The sequence below is a fragment of the Kogia breviceps genome, chromosome 3 (assembly GCF_026419965.1).
Source record: "Kogia breviceps isolate mKogBre1 chromosome 3, mKogBre1 haplotype 1, whole genome shotgun sequence".
Classification (NCBI taxonomy): domain Eukaryota; kingdom Metazoa; phylum Chordata; class Mammalia; order Artiodactyla; family Physeteridae; genus Kogia; species Kogia breviceps.
The window spans coordinates 4,383,895-4,402,002 of NC_081312.1; the positions used below are offsets into that span (position 1 = coordinate 4,383,895).

The following is an 18,108-nucleotide window of genomic DNA, read 5'->3' on the forward strand; positions in this document are numbered from 1 at the left end:
TCCAAGTGAACTCGGGACCTCTCCCGCTGGCATTGCAGGGTGTGGGTATGCCTGGGAGGTGATGATACCGTCAGAGGCCGGCCTCCTCCCAGTGGATTCCCAAGGGCACCCTCGTCCCCTCCTCTCCTGGCTCCCAAACACTGACTCACTCCATACCCAGGAGGGGAGGCCGCCTCTGCAACACCCCTTCCTTCAGACCCCTCCCCCCGAAAGGGCCTGGCTTCTTGAAGACACACTCAGGCAGCCGAGACTTGGGACTGCCCACTGGAACTGGGCACCAGAGTAAAAAGCCTCCCCTCCTTCCCTACCCAGACCGGCCTCTCCCTTTCCAAATGGGGACCCCACGCTTGAGATGGCCTCATTTGGAAAGATACAACTATTTTCCAGAATTTTCCATCTGCTCAAACCAGGGATGGGAGATCAGGCTGGACTCCACTCCCTTAGCTCCTTGAGGACAGGGGACAGGGCTCAAAGACGCAGAAGGAAAAGGGAACCAGTTCTTGGGACTCAGTTGCAACTTGTTCAATGTCACCCCTCTGAAAAGAAGAGGCTCCCAGTGCTCCAGAGCCTTCCCGATTCAGCTGACAATGCGCGATTCGATGTTGTCCACTGCCCTTTAACCCTTTGGGGCCTGAATGTGTCTCCCTCCGCACCCCCTTCTGTGTAAAGCCGCCTTCCGCTTTTCAAGGAAAAATTCACTAGCAAGCTCATTAAAGACGGGTGGTTTTTTTTTTTCTTTCTTTCTGGAAGTCAGATTTTGCCCATAAAAAAAAAAAACCACATTTAAGTTCCTTCATGTAAACGAATGAATAAGAAACACATGCATCCTGCTGCCCTTAATTCTTGCCAGTTTTTGACATGATTTGGAGAAATGTGCTTGGAAATACATTTGGGGTTTGAATCACAAGTCAGGAGGCTCTAGGTCAGGGGCCCTGAAAGCTGCAATCAGCCCCACAGGCAACGTGCAGGTGGGAAATTGGAGCGTGAGAGAGGGGGCATGTTCTTCTTTGCCGGGAGCGCAGAGGCTGAGCTACGCTCTCGGGCCCCTTTCTCATCCACCTTGGGGGAAGCAGGTGGGACCGGGGGCCAGCTTTCAGGCGAGACCACCAATCTCTTCCCTGATACCTGTGCCCACGTGCAAGCATTCAGCTAGAGGTGGCCCCGGGGACCAGCTCGGCACAAAGACAAAATGGCCAGAGAACCCCTCGCGCCACGAGGACAGGGTCCTCTGCCTGTCTGGCCCGCGAGGGTATCATTCCACCCCTTACTGCTCAGGGATGGGGCCGATCCATCAACAAAGAATTTTCCTGAAAATGATCATTTCTTTCAACACTTGATAACAGCCTTTCTGCAATTCTCGGGCTGGTCGGCTGCGAAGCTGATGGATGATGTTATGTTTCAACTTCTTTAATGGAGAACTTGACCTACTTTTCTCTGTTTTCTGTGTCATGACACACCAAAAAAACCCAGAATGTGTGTTTACCTGAGACTGAGCATTCACAAGCGTCTCTAAAATACAACACACCCCAAACACAGGCCACCCCAAACGCTGAGGAGGATGAGGGGCGGGGGGCTGGCAAAGTCTGGGACTGGCTGGGGACCTGCCTCCACCTTGACTCTGCCCCTTGGCCCAGCCCACCTTGAGGGGGTTCCCGAGGCATCCCTGAGGGAGAGTCCAGGAGCCGTGGGCATTTGGCTCCGTCCAATGAGCTACACGGATCTTTCTGGTAAAAGCTCTGGATATGACACCCCAGAGCCCGCATCCGGCCCTTTGTAAAGCTCCCCTCCCAGGCCTCTCTTCCACGTCACCGTGTTTGCAGATGGCAAATGCCAGCTGCGGAGTAATGCCACGGGGCAGAGTCTGCCCGGTGCCCCTTCCCTGGGGTTAGACCTGGGCACACCCTCTCCAGCTCTCTGCAGCCCTATGGGCTCTCCAGGGAGTGAAAACAATCAGACAAAGGCATCAGCCCCCGGGTTTGGATACCTCTACCCCTCTTTAGCTGCACTGCCAGGTGTTATTAAAAAATACCATCCCTACCCCATTTCCAATTCAGGGGAGAAGGGCAGGGCTACAGAAGAGCTGTCTCCAAAATCTGGTTGACGGAAGAGCCTTATGGAAGCTGCGCTGGAAACCGGAGACCCTCAGGGAGTGCAGGGGATCCAGCCGCTCTGCCCACTGGGCAGCCGGTCACGCACAGGCGGGCGCACCCCGAGGCAGGGCCCCCCGGCTCTGACGTGAGCCCCGTTCATCACCTGCCCTGTCACAGAGACAGACACCGTGTATGAGCACCAACGTGGTTTGGGGGGGGTTGTGGCATCGGGACCAGGGCAGTGCTGGGCCCACTGGGGCCTCCATAAACATCTGGGGAGTTGAGTCAACTTCGCCCATCATCCAGGCCTTTCCCGTCTCCCCCCTGGACCACCCCGGCCGTCTAAGTGCCCCAGTAGCTACCCCGAATGTCTCAGTTGTGGGGCACAGAGACAGCCACACTCCACTGGGGCTGCTGGCTCTGAAAACACCCCCCAGGCCCCTCCGCGAGCCCTACCACGGGCTCAGTCGCCCAGACCCCAGAAAGCAAGGTGCCCTCGGCAGAGACCCCTCTCTCCCCGTCCGCCTTGCTCAGCTGCCACACAAGCCACGTCACCGCATGGGACCTCCCGGGGCACCCGACTAGACCCTCTAGTCCTTAAGGCAAAGCAGGTCTTGGGAACCCAGAGAAGAGTCCCAACCCTGGGCCTCCCGGGGCTCCATTAACGCATCTTGAATAAGTGAACCCCAGATCAACAAATGAGGGGGTCCCTGAGTGAATCGTGGGGCTGTAATTCCCTGTCTTCTGATCTACCATCACTGATTTTATTTAAACAAACAAAACATTCCCATCTCATTGCAATTTCAGGGGTGAGGAGAAGAGGCCAAGAGAGGAACTCACTCAAAAAACCACTATTTGATTAAAAGACATTATCAAGGCCTCATGTGTGAGAAACCAGCTTTCTCACAGCGACTGACGTTACCATGGCTTGTGGGGAGAAATGTTTTTCCAGCTACACAGCAAACAAGCATTCCTGTTTCCACATCTCCAAAGTTGCCCACTAGCCGGCATTAGGAGGGCAAATGCACGATTATTCATTTCATTAACACGCTCAGTAAAGCTTTGTGAGGACCTACTATGTGCCCGGCCCAAGCTGGTTCTCAGGGGCCCAGACCTGAGGGGGACGCTCCCCACTTACCATGCTGGCCCACAAGGGTTTCGGCTCTAGGCAGCTTCCAGAACTCCAGCCCCACGTGTGGTGTAGAAGAGGACTTGCCCTTGGAAGTGACCCCTCCCAGGTTATATGTGTACATCCTTGAACTGAGAGATGTGAGCTGAACCTAATGAAATCGTAGTGTCCCAAAAAAGCGAGAAACTCACCCCAAACCAGGAGGGAGTCGCGAGGCGCCAGGTGGGCATGAGATGCCAGGTGACCGTCCTGAAGGAGCGCTGGTCCAGGGCAACTCTTCTGCCTCTTCCATCCAGTTCTTCAGCCGACTGTCGCCATCAGGGTGTCGAGGACGCGCTGACCTTGGGGAGGGGCAGAAAGTTAGAACGCCGGCAAGGCGAGCCCCCAGAAAAGCCACACACACCCCCCCCCCAGAAAACACACGGAGCCCAGTCTCACCTGCAGCCTGGTTTTCGGTGGAGGGAGGTGGCTCGTAGGGATGTCAATGACAGGAGAAGGTGCAAGAGGAGAGGCGCAAGAAGAGAAGCGACAGACCAGGTGGCAGACCCCAGACCGGCCATGAGGCCGGGGGCAAGGCAGGGCCGGGGGCAAGGCAGGGCCGGGGGCAAGGCAGAGCCTGGGACCCGTGGGTACAGGACAGCCGTACGGGCAGGCCCGGTAGGACATGATGACAAGGGGCCAGGGGGCACTGGGGTGGGGGGAAGGGAGCAGGACAAAGCTCTGGCTGCAGCCCACGGGCACTCAGAGCCCGGGAGGCCAGGCCCGCGGGAAGAGGCCTCTGAGGATGGTAGGGGAGGTGTGCCATGAGCACTGCAGACCAACTGGAAACGTGGGCCACCCTGAGGGGGAGGGCGTCCTTACCCTTGGGGAGAGGCAGGCAAAAGGCAAACAGGTGGGAGGTGGGCGGGGCAGCAGGCAGGGCCAGGTAACCACAGGTGTGGGCTCAGCAAGGAGAATCAACGTGTTAGGCAGAGGGCTGGATGGGTGAGCCCCAGAGGGCACCAAGCCCAGTGACTGGGGCACAGAGAAGGGGAAACGGGTCAAGGGCAAGCACAGCCCCAGGTGGCCAGTCAACCCAGCAAGGGGGGAGGGGGGAGCCAGGGGAGGAGCCGCCAGGGAGGGCAGAGCAGGTGGGCAGCCAGGCAGAGGCGGAGCCTGTAATGCTCCCTGGAGGTTCCCGGCCAGGGGCCCTTGACATTGGACATGCCCCAGCCCACAAGTGGGGGGCAAAGGAGCTGGATTTAGCCCCAGGGGGAGGAAGGCAAAGTGGAGGGAGGGGTCCAGCTCACGGACCCCAACTCAAGAGGGAGACCTGTATGGCCAGAGCCCAAGGGGACATACACCACAGCTGCCCCTATGCCGCCACCTCAGTCCTGAACTTCAGGTATGGGGGTCCAGATCAGCCATGAGCACTCAGCTACGGGATGGGCTGGGAGGCCAAGAGGGCCAGAGGGGCTGGCTGGGACCTGTGGCCGAGCCCTGGAGAAGGGCAGGTCCCAGGCCCGCCCCCGCCCCCTGGGGTGTGAATTAAAAGGGGGCCAACCGGCCTAACCAGGCCCGCCCCTCACACCCCACTCCACCCCACCTGCCTTGCCTGCAGAGCGGGAGTCCGCTGCTCCCGCGCCCGGGAGCCACGAGGCCACCCTGGCCAGAAGCAACCCCCCGGCCTGCCACCCCCCCGGGGACGCAGAGGCCATCAAGGGATGCGCTAGGGTGGCAGGTGCCCAGCCCGGGGCCGGGCCGTGGGCTTGCTCAGTAAGGATCAACTGTTGGATGACGGGATGGACGCATGAGTGAATGAAGGGGTGAGACCGGTAAGGCCCCCACTCAAACGGGGCTGGGGGGGGCAACGCCCACTCCTCTCAGTAAAAGGACATCCACCCTCCACCCTTTTGCCCTGAAACTTCTTGCATCCTCGACAACTCCCGCCTAGCAGCTCAAGGATGGCAGTCAAGTTCCTTCATTGACTCACCTGTCCAAACATACATCCCACATACTCTTACTGAACCCCACTTTGTGCCAGGCTGGTGCTGGGACACCCAAAGGAGGAGTGGCTGGCCTAGGACACCCCCGGAGGACCAGATGAGGACATGGTGATGGAGTAGAGAGGAAAAGGTAGATGGAGAATAGAAGGGGGCAATAGAAGCAGAAAAAACAGAAAATCAGAAGAACTGGGGCCGAGGGGATCTCCTGAGCCTCTGGGATTGACTTAATGGTGGGCGCTGAGACCCGTGGGCCCTGGCAGTCACGGGGCCCCCTCAGGAAGCCTGACAGGGCCTCTGGGCTGGGAGAGTGGGGCACAGGGGTCCCGTGGGCATAGGCAGCTGGGAGCAGCACCCGTCCAGGCACAGAAGACAGGGCCACAGTAACAAGGATGCAGGTTAAAACAGGCTGCCATACGCTCAAGAGCAAGTAGCACAGACCCCTCTGCTCGTGGCCCCAGAAGTTGAATTCAACTGCCTCCCACCCCCTCCCCAGGTTCTCAAGGGCTGGAATATTAATGACTTTGGGACATGTATTTTAATTAGTATGTATGTGAGGATGAAAAGGGTCCTATGGGTTATTTTTTTTTTTTCCTATTTAAAATAAATCCTCTTTTAGAAACACCAGGAACTGCTCTATTATTTTACTCTCCAAAAAGTGCACGGAGGAGTGTAGGTTTTTGTGGGGTCCCTATTCTCAGAGGTGCTCACCCTCATCCAGTCCCCAAGTCCAGGCGACATCTGGGTCACCGCCACCAAAAGGAGTGGAGTTGCCCCAACTGGCCACCTGGGCCTCCTTCAACATTTTCATTTAGGGGGCTGGACGAGGGTTGGTTTTGTTAACTTGGAAAGAGCAACAAATTCTGATCCATGAATGCCAGGGGACCTTTAGCCAACAAGTAAGTTAAGGAAGTTTTCAACTAAAAGTTTTCTTGCACCAAACACCTCACTTTTCCCTTAGCTGTTTGGTTTTTTTTCTCCCCCATTTGGCTGAAGGTCTGCGTAGAGCCTGAAGTTTAGTTGGAGTGATCTCATCTTGATCTGCCTTGGGGTGAGAAACATCCAGAACTCAGGATTCATAAGGGCAAGTTTCCAACTCAGGCACACTTGCTCTAAAAACATTACTGGGGGACTTCCCTGGCGGTCCAGTGGTTAAGACTCCGCGCTTCCAATGCAGGGGGCGCGGGTTCGATCCCTGGTCAAGGAGCTAAGATGTCACATGCCTCAGAGTGCGGCCAAAAAAAAGGTAATAACAATTAAAAATAAAGACATTCATGGGCTCCTGGGAGTCTAAGAATCAGGACAGAAAGGGAGAATTTTGGGGGGCGGGGGGGCATGCAGGACATATGGGAGGGGCACATTTAGGGGGTAAAAGTAGTGATTACAGGTTCTGGTGCTGGATCTGAGTGGTCCTGACAAATTGCTGGCCCTCTCATCCCTCTCCTCCTATGTGGGGGCCAAATGTGAGCCCCAACCATGCCCTTCCCTTGGTGGGGGGGACTGGGGTACCAATACCCATCCATTTCCTGACCTGGAAGGAGCATTCCACAGGCACTGACCGTGTGGATCATTCTACGGGGCCTACGCCTAAGCCTTGACTTTTCTACCATTTGGGGATCTGAAAGGCTCAACAGCACCAGTGAGAAAAAAACAAGTCTGATGTGAGGCAGAGTTAGAAACGTGCACCCCCATCTCTCCGCTTTGGGAAACGGATCCCAGATACCTGAAATGCCCTGGCCCATTGCTGGTCTGCGTGTAGGGTCGAACAAAGGAACTTTCTGCAAAGCAGCCCTATCTGTGGCCCAAATGTGCCTGCAACTTTCCACCCCGCTCGATGGGTCCCGAGCTGGGACGGAGGCAGAGACTTAAATGAGAAGCAAAATGAATCCTGGGCTCCAGCACCAAAATTAGAAGTGTGGCTTCAGACCCCCGTCGCCCGTGCCTTGCGGCCACGGCCCTACAGCACTTATTATGATAATCAGTGTGTTTTTCCTTCCCAGACAAAGAAGGCTCCTTATGAGGCGAATATTGGAATCCAGCAGCTACCTCATTAACGTCTGCAGCCTCTTCCTTGACAAGGCCCAAGATTAGCCCTGTGTTCATTAACGGAAAAGGGCGGAAAGTGGAATAAAACTGAAAAACACAGCTGGGGGGAGGGGGAGGGCTCTTTCTGTCGGCCATTCATTCATTGAAAGACTCCGTGTAGCTTCGGGATTTAATCACCAGCCAAGGGGGCCGAGGAGCGTTTAACCAGGATGGAGGAGGTAAAGAGGTTAAACCTGATAGAAGGAGTTAAAAACCCAAAATGGGGCAATTTGATTTGAAAGCTCCCTGGGATTTGTCATTGCCTAACCCAAGAAGAAACCCCTTCCTCTGGATGTGGGTTGTTTTGTTTTGTTTTGTTTTGTTTTGTTTTTTTGGTGGGTTTTCATATTTTCTAAGTCTCCCTTTCCTACTGTTTTGTCTTTGGTGCCTCTTTCTATTCTTTGCTTCTTTCTCTCCCACTGCCTCCTCCCCCCACTTCTTTCTTCTCTCTTTCGTCCTCCCTGTGGGAACTTAACCTACAAGAAAAGCTGATGATGACCCCAATTGTATTTTCTCACGAACACTTTATTGAATTGATTTCAAGTCCCTCAAATGGTGGGGCTTAAAATCTTACCTGCAAGACTGCCCACGTGACCTGCCAGGGAAAGACACCCTAATTCTGCAACTGAGAAAAAGGTGGCTTGGAAAAACTGACCTACCCCAAGGCCTCAGCTTTAGGTGGTTTAGACTCCCAACAACCCAGGGTGAGATGCGAAGGGGCAGGTTTTAGAAGGTGAGAGGTCTGGATACTCCAGTTCCCAGGAGAAACACTGGATACGTGTCTGTGTGTCACGTGCCCCTGAGCCGGAAACGTGTCCAGGGTTAACCTCCAGAAACGTCATTACCTTAGTGACAGCCGATCAGCGGAGTAGAAGAGGTCAGGAAGCAGTGGGTTGGAGAGGAAATTGGAGGTGAGGAAGGAAGACAGCGAGTGTAGACAGGCCTTTCGAGAAGCTTGGCTGTGAAAGGAAAGAGAGAGTGGCTAGAAAGCAGGGCAGGAGGGGCCCGGAGGCTCAGAGCTGCCGACAGGGCAAAGTTAGGAATTTGGAGGGAATCGCTGCTGGCCGGCAGGCCAGGTCTGAGACAGGAGGGGCCGGGGCAGGGGACGCCTCTCCCTTTACTGTGTCAGATGCCTCAGACGCCGGAATCTGAAGGCCGCTTGACGGCCTCTTCCCCTAGGAGGCTCAGGCCAGCCCCGGGTCCGGACAGGGAGTTGTGAGGTTCAAATGAATTGATGGTTGCAAAAAGGCCTTTGCCAACTGCAAAGGGAGACATAAATGCTCCCTGTAATTACTCACTGGTAGCAGGACGCTCAATTTTACAGCCCACTCAAATCTCAGTAGGGCCTGGGTTTTCACTGACCATAAATTATGCGTCCTTACATTAAGGATGTAAAACCCAGTGGTAAAAGCTCCTGCCAGCCTCTGGAAGACAAAAGGTCCCTCCTAATAGCCTGGATTAACTCACAGCAGATCTCCGCCCACTTCATTTGTCACCTTCCAAGTCATCCTTCCACCTTCATTTGCCACATAATCCAATCAGCCCCTTTCAGAAGCCCGGGCGCTATTGTCTACACCAAGCCGGGTTTCTCTAAAGCAGCCCAAGTTGTTTTTGTCTGGTCCGGACAAAACTGGTTGGCTTAAAAGGGGACGAAAGAAAGTGCCGGTCAAACGAGGACCCCAATTAGCTTCCAAGAGACTGTTTTCATCATCTTTGTATCACATACCAGGCCTGGTGTGCGGGGCATATTGTAGGCGGTCCAGAAAATGTTTGTTGAATTAATTCTGTTTTTATTTCTTCTGGAATTTATTTATTGAGCGCAAACACTGCACCTAGTGGGTGCTAGCTGTTATTAACTGAGGGGGGGACAGGGCTGGGCATGCAATAATCAGGGACAGCTTTCTGGTGTTAAGTATCTCGCAATTTCCACAGCAATTTACAAAGCACTTTCATAGTGGTTACATCATTTGGCCTTCAAAAGCGCCCTGTGGGGTAGATAAACGCGGGTGTTTTTTTGTGTTGCTTTTTTTTTTTTTTTTTTTTTCCCCTAATCCCCATTTAGACCATGAAAAGAACTGAGACTTGGAGAAGTTAAGCAACGTATTTAAGGTCACACCATTATTGAGAGGTGAGGCCAGCACATGGTACCAGCATTGGGGCCACCCAAGACCCCCAAGACCACCCTGGACAGCTGGGATTTCAAACAGGCTGCCCCATTGTCCAACATTTGATTGGAAATCAAAGGGCTCTTAGGATAACTCTGGGGCAGGGGGTAAGGGGCAGCCACAAATGGCACCCAGGGTCCAGCTCTGACCCCTTCTCTTGCCAGCAACGTGACAAAATGCTTACGCTCCTCCAGCCTCAGCGACCGCACTGTAAATGTGAATCAGTCCCGTCCCCTAGGGAGGGGCACGTCTTCTTGCTCTCCATCTTTTAGAATCACTCAAATCGATGCCAAATTCATTCTCACCTGTAAATGAGGCGGCCTCACTCACATGGGCATCGGACATAGAAATAACATAGGCACAGAACATCGAAAGTGCTCTGGAAATGACCACATGCACCATGCACGTCCTTACTCAAGTCAGCCCAGCACCCATCCGGGTGCAGCCCCTACCTGGTGCAGGACTAGGGCTGTCCAGAGTGCTGCAGGAGAATAAATAAGAGGTGTTAAGACAGGTGAGCGGGGTAGGGGTGGACTGGCCAACCAAACTGTTTCAACAAACATTTGTTGACTGCCTCCTCTATGCCTGGCCCTACCCGAGGCTGCTTGGACTCATTCAATACTCACAACACCCTGGGAGGTTGCTCTTCTCAACCCCGTTCCCCAGAAAGGACAGGGTGATCTCGGAGGAGGTGGGGATGCCCTTGGCAGTTCAGTAGCATGGTGTTGGGGCACGTGCTCATTCCAGAAGCCCACCCTGGGCCTTGGAATCGCCATTGAGATGCTGGTCAGGCCCTTGGCCCAGGTCCCCCTCCTGAGAAGTTCCCAAAGGGACTCTTCCATTCAGAACATCATAGGGGTAACAACGGGGTGGACTGAGAAAGACTGACACCTCCCTGGGGTTGGAAACCCTCCAGGTCGCCGACATGTTAACACAAGCAGAGACACATAGAAAAGCAGTCATAGCATCAAGGCAGAAGCATAGCAAAGGTCCGGCGTTAATGACCAATGCCCCCTCACTAGGGCATTGGTTTAAGCCGTTAGCCAAGAGGGACAGCTGGTCAGTTCCGGTCCTCTTCATCCTTCGTCGTCCTGGTCCTGGGGGGTCACTGCCAGTGGCTGCTTTGTATGCTGGTGGCATCCAGGAATCCATGCTCCTAGCATCCTCTGCAATAGATCAAAGGTTAGAGGACCCACTTACAAGCCCAAGTCTCAGTATTAATTAAACTTTAAATGAATTAATTACAACTAAAACTAATTAGTTAAAATTTTAAATTGCCTTTTAACTGCTAATGGATCTGGGGGTGGTGCAAGGAGGGTGGCAGGGGTGAGGGATTCTGCCCACCATGTTGTGTGTAAATTGCCACAAGGAGGGGTTGAAGTACCATGAGGTGGAGGTGAGCAGCAAGTACCTTGGCATCAACTTGGCATCCAGAGGTGGTCCTTGAAGACAGGGAGGCAAACGGATGATGTCATCCTTGAAGAGAGACCCTATGGCAGGGAGGGGGCGGGATTAGAAACCATCTTGATGACCTCTAATGGCCAGCATAGGAACAGCAGAGGAGGGAAGGGGCAGTCAGAGGGAGGGAGGGTAGAAGAGGGAGAGGTGGAAGGGGAGAGGAGGGAGGAGGGAACAGGAGTGAGGGAGGGGACGGGAAAGGAGGGAGGACGAAAATGGGAGGGGAGGTGGGGGAAGAGGAGAAAAGGGAGGGGGAGGAGGGAGAGAAGAGCAAAGGGGAGGAGGGAGAGAAATGGGAGGGGGTAAGGAAAATTTGATTGACAGGGCACAAGTGTTCGCTGTGTGCGCATGCGCAACCTGAAGCCCGGTTTAGCGGGCCGAGAACCATTTTCAGACACAGACCGCTAGGGGGCGCGCGGCCAGCACCCAGAGCCCAAGAGCACAGACACCTGCGGCGTGCGCGCAGGAGACAACTTCTGCGCCACCACCCGCGCCTGGCCCGCAGCTGCCAGGGGCATATATGGCATAAGATGGGGGGGGCCCAACAGGTCTCAGGCTAGGAAGGGGGACAGGGGCCACCCCAGCTCATCGCGCAGGGCCGCTGTGTCCCCTAAACGCCACGCCTGCCATCACCAGCCAGAATCCACCTGTGGACATCGGGCAGCGCGCCCCCATACACGTCCTGGGGTCCTTCTGCGCCCCCCAACTGTCATCTTGCACCAGGGAGATAGGAGGATTTCAAGGAAACAGTCGCCATAAGGGTCTTTCCAGAACAAGATTCCACTTTGAATAGGTAACGACACAGAAATCGTGGCTCCAGCCTCCAGAAGATGCAATTAAACATAAATTAATTAAAATTATAAAGCCCCAGTTTTCAATACACTATTTTCACTCACTTATGGTCTCTGGACGCATGCTACAAAATATGGTACCACTAGAAATTAATACAAAGGCGACCAAAACCGCTTAAAATTATCTAGACCACCATCGAGACCCCCACCCCAAATCTCACCTCCCTTCCACGTCACAGTAAGAATTTCAAGACCCCCGCACGATGGCGCCTAATGAACCACTTTAGAGCCTCTACATCCTACTCAAATGAGCCACATCTTCCTAAGACCCTCAAAACCAAAACCGACCGAAAATAAACTAATCTGCGTCCACGCTCTTCCACGACACCCTAGGTCATGCATGCAAACCAGTGCCGATCACGGCATCTCTGCCCAGCGCGAATCCTGCAACCGCTCCCCAGTGAACCCGGGGGTCTTAAAACATTTCCCCCTTAGGTAAATGAATTCAGAATTCTCCAGTAAATCCCGCGCCCGACCCCCTCCAGCAGGAGAACAAAGGCCACCTCCCCTCCCCACCCCGCCCCCCAAAATTCCGCAGTGCCACCAGCGCCCTCTGGCGGCCAGCAAGAAAACCTTCCAGAAACCTGCCACGTAGCAACCCTCTCAAGCTCCCCCCTCCCCAAGTCCGCCGGCCCACCGTGGGGAGGGGGCGACGTGAGGAGGGGGGGGGTTGACAGGGACAAAGGAAATGGCAAAAGGCGACTTTATCAAAAGTCAAAAGCCCACAACATGTCAGAATCTTCCAGCGACCATCACGCAACACTGAAAAGACCCCCGACCCCCAATTCTCAGCTCCCAGTGTCCAGACCCCCCCAACACGCCCCCTTTTCTGTATTAATCTCTTCCCTCTAATTAGCCTCTCCCAGACCCAAGGACACAGCCTTATCTCCACCCCAGCCCACCCCCTGTTTCTACTCTGCCTTCGCCCCCCAATTACTTGACCCTCTACCCTCTCCCCCCAGCCGCCCCCTCTACCGAACTCATCCTAGGGGGGCTTCTGGTAGGTTTGCACTTGGGCGCCGCATCTCCACTATTTAAATAAAACACATGATACCAGGTAGCAATTTTTCTGTCTAAATTTTGACTGGAGTAGGCTTTGCACTAACCTGTGTACTTGGATTCAGAATCCCTAGCGGCTAAGTACCTCTACTCCTCACGCCTACGGCCACCAAAGAGCCTGGCCAAAAACTAGCGGGAAAATATTGCCCAGGAGACTCTTGTTTCGGGTGCTCTCCCCCCCAATTCTACGGCATGCAGAATACATCCGCCGCCATATCTCCCACCACTCGTGATTCTAAAGGTGGCTTCAGGCACAGAAAATCTGGGTTTTGGACCCCAGGGACTGCGGCACACTGGCCTCTGACAGGGCTTTGAGGCTCTGAGGCAATGAGGCTCATCCTCATTGAAGCTCCTTCCACCCCGCCTTCCCTCAAGAACTGCACCGCAAAGTGGCCCTGTGATTCTCTCCCCCAGGAAAATGTGCCTCGAGATTTTCCTTCCTGACAGAATTTCACAGCCGATGCTCGGGGACAAGGCGAAGTGACCGCCTTCAGGAGAAGGTCCCGGCATCTATCTTGCGGCATGTCCAGGAGGACGGAGCCCAGCCCAGAAGGGGGTGTCGTCTTCCTTTTGCACATCCTTTCGGGCGAAGGATGGCCAACCACTCACCAGGTAGGGAGGTTCTCGCGCGGGCGCCCCGGCTCTCCCGAGGAGCTGCGGCCAAGGCCAGCGGGCCAGGGCGCGCTCCATCCCAGCTCTCCGCCGTCTGCGCTAGGGGCTGGCTGGGTGGGGTTTATATCGAGGCGCAGAAGGGGTGGTCTCTGACGTCAGCGCATTCTGCTGCAATGCGCTCATTTCTCCAAAAGTGATTGGCCGGAAAAATGAGCCCCCCAGATTCTATGACAAATTGCTCTAGCCGCACCCAGATTGCAGCAAAGAAGGGAGGAAAAAATTCTGCCGCAGTGCCCCTCGCCGCCATGACCAACACCCTGAGCTCGCTGGTGCTTTTTCCTACAGGAGCCCCGCGCGCCAGGCGGGCAGATTTCTGTGCACAATTTGCTGGGAGACCTGGACAAGGGTTGGTTATCCTCAGGCGGGCCGAGGGTAAAGCTGGGGCACCGGGGGCAGCAGATCACACACCTGGCTATTTCGGAACCTCCATCCGAGGATGCGGCTTAGGAAAAGAAAATGATGCTTTCTGCTTCTTGTTCTGGGAAATAAAATGCCCCGGGCAAGATAAAAGGTACCCAGATGTAAGTCAGCGTCTGTCACCCCCCTCTGAGCCCACCCGTCCATTTCCGCCTGGGAGACTCGATATTGCATCTCCGAGTCAGAAAAACTGGCTTTTGAGTCCCCAGCTCTGCCGCTTACAACCTGCGTGCCCTGAACCCTGCAACGCCCCCTCCTCTGCCAGGGGGTCCGCTTCCTCCACGTTAACAAGGGGGTACCCCCTAACCAGGCTTGTCATAATCTACACACGAGCCGTGTCCCTGTAGGGAAAGTACTTTTGGAGGAGGACTGTGCCCACAAGGAGATGCACAGGGTACCCCCCCCCAAGTGTGAGATGAGGTCCGCACACATACACTTTGAAAAGCCCCCCGCACACGCCGCCCCCGGGGAAACAGGCAGCGACACATGTTGCGGCAGAACATAGCTGCACGGCCTCGTGCTCCGGGACTTGGCACATGAGATTTAATCCTTAACAGGTGGCGCCTTCGGCAGCTCTGCCGGGCACTGAGTGGCAAAGCGGGCAGAGCCGTCAATCAAATGTCCTCTCGCAAAGGTCAAAATGCTGTTGAAAGGGACTAAGGATCTATCTTAGGGCGACAGGTGGGTGGCAGCCGGGAGGGCAAGGATGAAGCGCCTGGTGACAGAAGAGGGGTGAGGATGAGCGATGAGTCCCAAAGGGGAAAGGCGGAGGGGCCCCGCGGGGGTATCAAGTTAGAACAGCTCCCCCGCACTTCTGAGGGGCTTCAAAGCAGCGGCTTCAGAGCGAGCCCCCCATGCCCAGCGATCCTGTACGTAACTGTAACCCAGTCGGGAGATTCCGGGGCTGAAAAGAAGGGACAGGTCTATTTGTAAGCCCACGGCTAGCGACAGGGAGGTGAAAATGGGCCACCAGGTTGCACGAGACACCGAGCCTCGGTGGGAGGGCTCATTTAAAGATTGAGCAGGCGGGCTATGGGGGAGATGAAGATAAAGTGGCCTTTGGAGGCCATGGCGGGGAGCTACCTTAAAGTGTCAGATAACGTAAAAGGGGGAGAGAACCCCGTTCACGGCCTGCGGAGCATGCACGGCGCCCCAGAGACTAGAGCCACAGCAGCAGGACTTGTGAAACAGAAAGGGCCGCACCAACCGCGGATGTCAAGAAAGCTTCAAAAAATCATGGCTCCGAGCATCCTAGTCAACAGGAGAGCGTTTATTAGCCACGGTATTAATAGCTAGGAAACAGCCGGAGCCAGCGGGGACCAATCAGCGGCCAGGAGCCCCTGTCGTCAAGCCGGCGCGGCCAATCAGACACCCGCAGGCCCGGTTGCTAGCCTCTCGGGGGCAGAGGCGAGGGGTGCGCATTGTCATGGGGGCGCCAGCTCGCCCTCGGCGCGTGGGAGGCCTGCGTGGGAGCCGAGGCGGCCACCAGAGAGGCTCGGTGGTCACGCACTCGGGGTCCCTGGAGGCTGTCCTAGAGACAGGGCCTCCTGGCGTCATCTCTGCAGCCCCAAAAGGACATGAGTGATGCTCTGGGAGGAGCCCCCGGCCGTTTGGGGTGCCTCCGAGAGGCCCCGGAAGGAGAAACTCCAGATGGCCAATGCGCATCTCTGTCCTCAAGGCCTGGCCCCCGGGAGGAGAGGTGGGCCTCCCAGCGCAAAGGCCGCCTCTCTGCTTTTTTTTTTTTCTGGGCTCCCTGACTCCTCAGCCTGCTGTTCAGAGTTTAACAGTAAATCCCACTCCTCTTTTTCAAGGTCTCACTGACAGGCCAAGGTAAAAGACTCTGGAAATTCTATGTTTCTGACAAAAGCGCCGCGGGTTTGAATCCCAGCTCGCCGCCCTCCTAACTGGGAGGCTGCTGTCCAGGCCCTTCACTCTGGGCCCCTATTTCCTCATCTGGAAAAAGGAAAGAGTTGGACAAGATGGTCCCCAAGGAGCCCTCCAGTCCTGCTTTGCTTGATTTGAATGTATACATCAGGCGAGTCAAATGTCTTCCAGAACATTCTGCATGACAGTAATTAGTATCAGGTGTATCCTGCCGTCCATGTGGTTACTTCATCATGCTGCTTTTCTTTCCATTGTATTTTATTTTAAACAGAACTCCATGGCAACATGTTTATCCTTCTGGCTTCCTAAAAGAAAGAAAGAAAGAAAAAGATAGGGGGGAGACAAGGCAAAGAGAGAAAGACAGACTGCTGTAAACTAATCTCTACTGAGTATGGTTCAACCACACACACACACACACACAAAATCCATATGTTTAAATGTTTTCATTGGCTTTTCTGGAGCTCAGAACCTAACTTTTTAAATATTTGTTGGTCCAAAGCAAAAAAAAGAAGTAACTTGAAAGAGCTAAATCTATGGTAATATTTGGACCCGAACTGTTTCTCAATCTGAACAATGTCGTGCATGCTTTACTTGCCCGAAAAGGACATTTGAGGGCTCAGATTCATATCTATAGGGCAAAACAGACAAGGATATCCAGGTTTGAGAAACGGCTCACTTTCTTTCTGTACATGCTGAAACCCAACTCTCCTGAAGAACCCTGGAGGAGAGCCAGTGTCCCAGGCGCAGGGCTTAGCCTGCTGCCTCTTTCTTTTTTTCTTTTTTTTTCACGTAGATCTAATTCAAAGCATACATTTTTCTTCTTTTTTTTAATTCATACTTGGGAACCCTCAAAAGCCGTGTGAGCAGTCTCCTATCCACATGTACATACTTGTGGGCAAGCATACAAACGTCCTAAGATTCAGCCCGGAAATGAAGACAAGCTCCTCCTATAGCCATCTTCCGGGCGTGGGTAAATGTACTCTCTTCTCAGAAACAATACTCAGGCTCTTACTGAACAGCGACCCCTGAGTGCCTGCCCCTCTAAGCAGGCCTTCCCAGCCTTCCAGGTAAAAACGCTCGAGTTGCCCAGAGATCTCTCCTCCAGGCCCTCTTCCACACATGCTGAGGGTGGCTACAGTGATAGCTGATGCTCCTGTCTTCCTGATCCCTAGTTCTGGTACCAGCCTCTGTCAATTCAAACCACCCAAGATCACACGTCCCTGAACCACCCCTAGCACCCTCAGACCTCATCCCAAGTCAGAGAAGAAGGACACACAGAGCGTCTTCCTATGAAGCTGCTTTGGAGTGAGGGAGCCTGGAATTGTCGGGTACCACCTCTGTGCCTTCTGTAAAGTACAAGACAGGGCATCGAGCTCCCGAGGATTTGAGGGAAATGATCAAATACAGTCCTGTCTTCTGGGATCCTGGAATTGACAATGCCTCTTCTAGAATGCACACTGATCTGTGGCTCCCATGCTAGCCAAGTTTCAGGAACTTGATTTTGCCTTCAAAACAAAGTCTAAACTTTCGAGTTTGGCATTTAAGGACTTGTAGGAGGGGCTCCCTTTATTCTCTCTGGTCACTTATGCAAACCCAGTTCCTAGCCCCATTTCCTGCCGGTTGGATGCCTGGCGGTCCCTGCCATGCGTCGCGATCCTGGGGTTGTTAAGTGGGAGCGCCACGGCTGCCTGGGCACTTGTGGATTTTCTACCCAGGAAACCTGAGTTCCGGGTTCGGCCCCAACCTTTGCGTAGAAGAGTTTGCCAAACTGTAGATACTAAAAGACAAATAAAATTCAGCGCCTTTCATAAAAGGCCACGGATAAAGCTGACTTCCCAGTAGGCTGCTGGCCTTCCAAGCAGCTCATTATGTGTTGGACTCTGGGGTGCGTGGTATGTGGGAGAGAGAGGGCGGGCATTGCTCTTTAGGGATATTTTTCATGACTAGAGCCAAGGAAAAAGAGCTGAAAGGTAATACCCCAAATTATCCCCAAATACCACCCCCCCCAAACCATTCGTTGTTCTGGGTGACTAAATTCTGAATGATTTGCTCTTGTATCTACTTTTGTGGATTTCGCTACTGACATGTATCGCTTTTATTATGTGTCTTTTTTTTAATGCAACAACCCAAGAAGACTGACCATTTGAGACTCTTCCTGATGGACCGCAAATAGGAAGTATTTTTCTAATAAGTAAATAAAAATCAAGAGACTCGGGACCCCCCTCCTGAGTAGTTGGAGGCACCGTCCTCGGATGGAGGCATTGGAGCCTGGGGCGGGCATGGGGGTGTCCAGGGGCAGCCCTGCAGCCACACCCG

General features: G+C 54.2%; 1 long non-coding RNA gene across 3 annotated transcripts in view; it reads right to left on the minus strand.

The window, feature by feature from the left end:
• LOC136793760 (uncharacterized) overlaps positions 1-13,539 on the minus strand; it is a 35,098-nt gene extending 21,559 nt beyond the window's left edge. For all 3 annotated transcript variants that reach the window (XR_010839405.1, XR_010839406.1, XR_010839404.1), the window contains exons 1-5: positions 13,429-13,539; positions 10,863-10,941; positions 9,904-10,617; positions 8,132-8,245; positions 3,411-3,560 (exon numbers count right to left, since the gene is read on the minus strand). This is a non-coding gene — a long non-coding RNA (uncharacterized lncRNA). The remainder of the gene's footprint in view (positions 1-3,410; positions 3,561-8,131; positions 8,246-9,903; positions 10,618-10,862; positions 10,942-13,428) is intronic.
• Positions 13,540-18,108: the final 4,569 nt, after the last annotated feature.